At 39.3% G+C, this 7751-nt stretch overlaps 1 protein-coding gene across 1 annotated transcript in view; it reads right to left on the minus strand.

The window, feature by feature from the left end:
• Positions 1-7751, minus strand: part of LOC128640817 (mucolipin-3) — a 172905-nt gene that overhangs the window by 51764 nt on the left and 113390 nt on the right. The window lies entirely within an intron of this gene.

Below are 7751 nucleotides of genomic sequence, written 5' to 3' on the forward strand. Positions count from 1 at the left end.
ATCTCTAGTTATTAAACAGCTTTATGTATTTCTTACAGTGTAATTCTAGTGAAGTACCATTCCCCAGAATACTGAAGTGTAAAGTATACATACATGACATTATATCGGTATGGCAGGATTTTCTCATCAATTCCATTGTCAGAAAATAAAAGCTGCTACATACCTCTATGCAGATTCATCTGCCCGCTGTCCCCTGATCTGAAGTTTACCTCTCCTCAGATGGCTGAGAAACAGCAATATGATCTTAACTACTCCGGCTAAAATCATAACAAAAACTCTGGTAGATTCTTCTTCAAACTCTGCCAGAGAGGTAATAACACACTCCGGTGCTATTTTAAAATAACAAACTTTTGATTGAAGATATAAAACTAAGTATAATCACCATAGTCCTCTCACACATCCTATCTAGTCGTTGGGTGCAAGAGAATGACTGGGAGTGACGTAGAGGGGAGGAGCTATATGCAGCTCTGCTGGGTGAATCCTCTTGCACTTCCTGTTGGGGAGGAGTAATATCCCAGAAGTAATGATGACCCGTGGACTGATCACACTTAACAGAAGAAATGTACTTTAAAAGTGGTGGTTGTTGTAAGACTATAGTTTTCTAATCTGTTGCCACCTTAGAAGTGGTGGAGTTAAAGGGACAGTCAACACAAAAATTGTTATTGTTTAAAAAGATAGATAATGCCTTTACTACTAGACAGATCCTCTACGCTGCTCCAAGGCTAAAGCTGACAGTCTCCTCCACTAACAGACATAGCGTGCTGCAATTGTTTGGGGCGTGAGCTGAATATTGTGACGTGGTGCACGCTTGACGGCTGAGCAAGCCGTAATACCAAATCCAAAAAACCACGTTAGAGCAGCACTCATAGGGAAAATTAAAAGTCACTTTATTAGAGTCCTTCAAAATAACACATTCCAACAATGAGGGTAAACACAAGACATCCTTACGCGTTTCGTGCCCAACTGGCACTTAGTCATAGGATCACTATGACTAAGTGCCAGTTGGGCACGAAACGCGTAACGATGTCTTGTGTTTACCCTCATTGTTGGAATGTGTTATTTTAAAGGACTCTAATAAAGTGACTTTTAATTTTCCCTATGAGTGCTGCTCTAACGTGGTTTAATGCCTTTACTACCCATTCCCCAGCTTTGTACAACCAACATGGTTATATTAATATACTTTATAACATTTAAACCTCTAAATTTCTGCCTGTTTCTAAGTCACTAAAAACAGCCCCATGATCACATGTTTTTTTACTAGCTTTTCACAACAGGAGAGTGCTAGTTCATGTGAGCCATAAAGATAACATTGTGCTCACGCCCATGGGTTCTAACAACACAGCACTAAAGGCTGTGACACACTGCAAGCGGAGCGGCGCGCAGCGTGTAAATACGGCTGTGCGCGCTCAGAGATGAAATATTTGAACTTCAAAAGTAATGCGCCGCGGGGCGAAGAAGCTGCTTCGCCTCACGTCGCATCGCTTGCAGTGTGTCACAGCCTTAATTGGCTTAAATGCAAGTCAAAAGATAATAAATAAAAAGTCATATGATCAGGAGACTGTCAGAAGAGGCTTAGATACAAGGTAATCACAGAGGTAAAAAGTGTATTAATATAACCATGTTTTCTGTGCAAAACTGGGCAAAGGGTAATAAAGGGATTATCTATATTTTTAAACAATACAAATTTTTAAGATGTCTGTCCCTTTATATCACCTCTATACAGATTTGTCTGGGATGATTGACAAACCCTCCTGTTGACCTATTGGTTTTGTGACTGCAATATTATATGGGTGCAACTATGCTGCTTGCTTGAACCAAACACAGGGCGGACAGGTTCTCTAGCTGGAAACATTGCCAGCTTAATAAATGCAACAGAGTTGGCAACGGCTTCTTTTGGTTGTGAGCAACCCCATTAGACCATGTGATTGTTAAATTAGACCATTGTGATTGTTGTTGAATACTAAGTTACAGTTTAGAGCATTTTCTTTGTGTACTTTTGTTCCTTAAACGGGGGTTTTTTCATGCAAAAATATGTTTTTTAAAGTGTTATTAATTTTCAACAAAGTTTTACAAAAACAAAAGAGATCAAATACAAGGATAGATCATACTTTTTTGACAATAATCCAGGAAGTCTTTAAAAAAGAAGATCTCAGCTGTTAAAAGTGATTCAAATGAGATGCACTACATAAGATCAGCACGTAATATTAGTACATATTTAGTTTTGTTTCATATAGTCTATGCATTCATGTATAAATGCTCACTTTAAAGGGACATTAAAGGGACACTGTAACCAAAATTTTTCTTCCGTGATTCAGATTGAACATGAAATTTTAAGCAACTTTCTAATTTACTCCTATTATCAAATTTTCTTCATTCTCTTGGTATCTTTATTTGAAATGCAAGAATGTAAGTTTAGATGCCGGCCCATTTTGGGTGAACAACCTGGGTTGTCCTTGCTGATTGGTGGATACATTCATCCACCAATAAAAAAGTGCTGTCCAGAGTACTGAAACCAAAAAAAGGCTTAGATGCCTTCTTTTTCAAATAATGATAGCAAGAGAACGAAGAAAAATTGAAAATAGGAGTAAATTAGAAAGTTGCTTAAAATTGCATGCTCTTTCTGAATTACAAAAGAAAAAATTTGGGTTCAGTGTCCCTTTAAACACTAAATAAATCATTGCTTGAATGATGTATTCAGTGCAAAGATTACCCTGAGAATAATTTGTACATGTATGTTTAAAAATTATATAAGTTGTTTAAACATTGAAATAATAAGGGTAAAGTTGATGTCCATAAAGCAGTGGGCGTCGCCATATTGTAACTTAGGTTACCTTTTTTGCCTAGGCCAATTAGGAATGGTTATAAATGGCTAACTAGAGTGTGCAACCAATGTCTGTGTGAAATATAGCTGTACCTGCACTTCCTTTCTGAGGAGGTGAAGTAGATCATCTTCAACTCTTGAGAAAGACCGCACGCTGGCGGTTGAAACGCGTTGAGGCTTTTTGGACTGTTAGAGGATCCGTACTGTTTCATAGTGACGATATCGGCATCGGCATTGGCGCTCCTAAACACAGCGATTGCTATTTTGAGTCACGAGTACGGATGCCCACAAGGAACTGATACACTGGTCCCGGTATTACTATCTGGAGGGACTTTTCCAGTATTTGTAAAGACTTATTCTGTACTTTATCGTGCATGAATGATTTCTTCTGGTCATCAAGTTTATTGTTAACAAACGCCTGATTAAATTTCTATCTTGTAAGTGCAATCCATATTGTGTGGTGTGTTTGTTGTACTTACCTACACTTGAGTCTGTTTGCGCTTGTGTGTTTTACAGATTTGGTATTTTATTTTTATATTTTTTCTTCCCTCTACCTAAAACATTTCAGTTTGTTTTTCAATTGAGTTGTGTAGTTTATAGGTCACATTAAAGATGGAAAAAGTTCTGAAATTATTTATCTTTGTCTCATTGTTTTACATCACAGAAAACTGACATTTTAACAGGGGTGTGTAGACTTTTTATATCCACTGTGTGTATATATATATACGTTGATTGGAGTAGCCATGTTAGTCCAGTGATTTAAATATCAAAATAACAAGAGTATTGCATTGAGCAATGATACTTTTTTTATTGGACTAACTATACATTTATAAGTTGACAAGCTTTCGGAAGAGTTCCTTCCTTTATCAAGTCTAAAGCAATACTGACCAATTCAATGGAATTTACAGATTATATTTTAAAACACAGAATTGCTAAGAAGACAGAAAGTGCAGGGAGAGGAGGAGGTGTCGTAAAAATCATGAGGGGGGCTTAGGTAACAGGCAGACAGTTTCCAGTGTAGGAGAACAGACAGGGGAAATATATATAGAAAATAGTACAAACGTACAGGGGAAATATATAGCTTTGCATAGAGCATATACTGACATAAAGTTATATATCAACATTGAATCAATATCTATAAAGATACAAAAGTAAAAAAAAGACAGAAGTGTGGACATAGGCTTACCTGTGTACCTATGTATAAAGAATGTGGAATATACAATGTAATTGACTAAATGAAAGTACATTACAAAAAACAGAATTTATGCTTACCTGATAAATTACTTTCTCTTGCGGTGTATCCAGTCCACGGATTCATCCTTTACTTGTGGGATATTCTCATTCCCTACAGGAAGTGGCAAAGAGAGCACACAGCAAAGCTGTCCATTTAGCTCCCCCTCTAGCTCCACCCCCCAGTCATTCGACCAAAGGTTAGGAAAAAAAAGGAGAAACCATAGGGTGCAGTGGTGACTGTAGTTTAAACAAAAAATTTTTACCTGACTTAAATGCCAGGGCGGGCCGTGGACTGGATACACCGCAAGAGAAAGTAATTTATCAGGTAAGTATAAATTCTGTTTTCTCTTGCAAGGTGTATCCAGTCCACGGATTCATCCTTTACTTGTGGGATACCAATACCAAAGCTTTAGGACACGGATGAAGGGAGGGAACAAGACAGGTAGCTTAAACGGAAGGCACCACTGCTTGCAAAACCTTTTTTCCCAAAAATAGCCTCTGAAGAAGCAAAAGTATTGAATTTGTAAAATTTGGCAAAAGTATGCAGTGAAGACCAAGTCGCTGCCTTACAAATCTGTTCAACAGAAGCCTCATTTTTGAAAGCCCATGTGGAAGCCACTACTCTGGTAGAATGAGCAGTAATTCTTTCAGGAGGCTGCTGGCCCGCAGTCTCATAGGCCAAACGGATGATGCTTTTCAGCCAAGAGGAAAGAGAGGTAGTAGTCGCTTTCTGACCTCTCCTCTTACCAGAATAGATAACAAACAAGGAAGATGTTTGTCTGAAATCCTTAGTTGCTTGTAAATAGAACTTTAAAGCACGAACTACATCAAGATTGTGTAGTAGACGTTCCTTCTTTGAAGATGGATTAGGACACAGAGAAGGAACAACTATTTCCTGGTTAATATTCTTGTTAGAAACAACATTAGGAAGAAAACCAGGCTTGGTACGCAAAACTACCTTATCTGCGTGGAACACCAGGTAAGGTGAATCACACTGTAAGGCAGATAATTCTGAAACTCTTTGAGCAGAAGAGATAGCTACCAAAAACAAAACTTTCCAAGATAACAACTTAATATCTATGGAATGTAAAGGTTCAAACGGAACCCCTTGAAGAACTGAAAGAGCTAGATTTAGACTCCATGACGGAGCCACAGGTTTAAAGACAGGCTTGATTCTGACTAAAGCCTGAGCAAACGCTTGAACATCTGGTACCTCTGCCAGACACATGTGTAAAAGGATAAACAGAGCAGATATTTGTCCTTTTAAGGAACTAGCTGACAATCCTTTCTCCAATCCTTCTTGGAGAAAGGACAATATCCTGGGAATCCTAATCTTACTCCATGAGTAACCCTTGGATTCACAACAACTAAGATATTTCCGCCATATCTTATGGTAGATTTTCCTGGTGACATGCTTTCTAGCCTGAATCAGAGTATCTATAACTGACTCAGAGAAATCACGCTTTGATAGAATTAAGCGTTCAATCTCCAAGCAGTCAGACGTAGAGAAACTAGATTTGGATGCTTGAACGGACCCTGTATTAGAAGATCCTGCCTCATTGGCAGTGTCCATGGTGGGACAGATGACATGTCCACTAGGTGTGCATACCAAGTCCTGCGTGGCCACGCAGACGCTATCAGAATCACCGAAGCCTTCTCCTGCTTGATTCTGGCAACCAGACGCGGGAGGAGAGGAAACGGTGGAAAAACATAAGCCATATTCAAGGACCAAGGCGCTGCTAGAGCATCTATCAATACCGCCTTGGGATCCCGGGACCTGGACCCGTAGAGAGGAAGTTTGGTGTTCTGACGGGATGCCATCAGATCAAACTCTGGAGTGCCCCAAAGCTGAGTCAGCTGGGCAAATGCCTCCGGATGGAGTTCCCACTCCCCCGGGTGAAAAGTCTGACGACTTAGAAAATCCGCCTCCCAGTTGTCTAACTCCACATTCACTTTACCCTCCCATAGAGAGACCCTAGTGCTTAGAGCCGGCAAAGAGAATGACTGGGGGGTGGAGCTAGAGGGGGAGCTATATGGACAGCTTTGCTGTGTACTCTCTTTGCCACTTCCTGTAGGGAATGAGAATATCCCACAAGTAAAGGATGAATCCGTGGACTGGATACACCTTGCAAAAGAAAAGTATGATAATGTGTTAAGAATCCAGAGTCCGCATTTAGTCCAGAATTAAACAAGTTGAAGTGCATTATCATTTTCATTTCAAAGGTTTTTCTTTCCATGGTGTTTTTGAAGTTGCCTCTGAGAATTTTGATTTTGAGGTTTTGGATGGAGTGGTCAGGTCGGGTGAAATGGTGACCAACAGGGGTGCAGTATTTTGTTTCACAGTGATTTTTGATTGAGTGTCTGTGTAAGTTCATCCGAAGGTGCAGTTTTTGGCTTGTTTCTCCAATATAGCATCCCACTTCACTTGCAGTGCAATGTATCATGTATACCACATTTGCAGATATACATGAATATGCCCCTTTAATGTTATAGGATTTATTATTGTGATTTGCTGTGCTGCTTTCACAAACGTGTTGACACAGTTTGCAGAGAGCTTTATAGCAGCACTTGGTTCCATTCTGAGTGTTCTTTTTCTCAAGGGGTAGCTTCCTATGGACCTAAAAGAATTCTTCTATGACAAAGAAAATACCAGCACTATGGAGGACTACAATGGAAGGAAAAAGAACACAATCTTCACACCTGCACCAGGACGCAACACAAAATTGGACAGCTATATTGAAAGCTTCCGGTTGAGAAATGCATCTATGCTCAACACACAGCAGAAAAAAATAATGTATAACCTCTCACACTTAGAAAAAAACGCTATAAAAAAACGTAAGAAATAATGAAAATATTACCATTAACCCTGCGGACAAAGGAGGAGCAGTGGTGATCATGAATACACAGGACTACATCACAGAGGGATATAGACAATTATCAGATCAAACTTATTACAAAAAACTGGAAAATGACCCCACCCAGGAATACACTTTGCAACTTAGAAAACTAATTAAAACATTCCCTAAACACACGCAACATAAACTGGACAAACTGGTGCCCTCTAACCCTAGCATAGGGACATTCTACATGCTCCCAAAAATCCACAAACCAGGGAACCCAGGGAGACCAATAATAACAGGCATGGACACTCTGACTGAGCAAATATCGGGCCTAATGGAGAATATTCTTAAGCCCTTAGTTAGTAACACCACTAGCTTTATAAAAGACACCACTGATTTTCTTAACAAAATCAGCCAGATAACAGATTTGCGAGAGGATACTATACTTGTGACAATGGATGTGGAATCCCTGTACAGGAATATTCCACATAAAGATGGTATTGATGCCTGCTTAAACTTTCTTTCCTCCGACAGCCCTAACCAGACATATAGTGCTTCTACAGTCAGTAAACTTACAGAATTTATACTTACTCACAATTATTTCATCTTCAACCACTCCATCTACTTACAAACCATGGGAACAGCCATGGGCACCAAAATGGCACCACAATACGCAAACCTCTTCATGGCTGACTTAAAACAGAGATTCCTAGCCACTCACCCTCACAAACCCTTCAAATACTTTCGCTACATAGATGATATTTTCATCATATGGACAGAAGGAGAAACAAACCTTGAACATTTTCATAAATCATTTAATCTATTTCATGTCAGAGATGAGGTTATGAGAAGGTGCA

This window comes from Bombina bombina, chromosome 10, assembly GCF_027579735.1.
Source record: "Bombina bombina isolate aBomBom1 chromosome 10, aBomBom1.pri, whole genome shotgun sequence".
NCBI classification, from domain to species: Eukaryota; Metazoa; Chordata; class Amphibia; order Anura; family Bombinatoridae; genus Bombina; species Bombina bombina.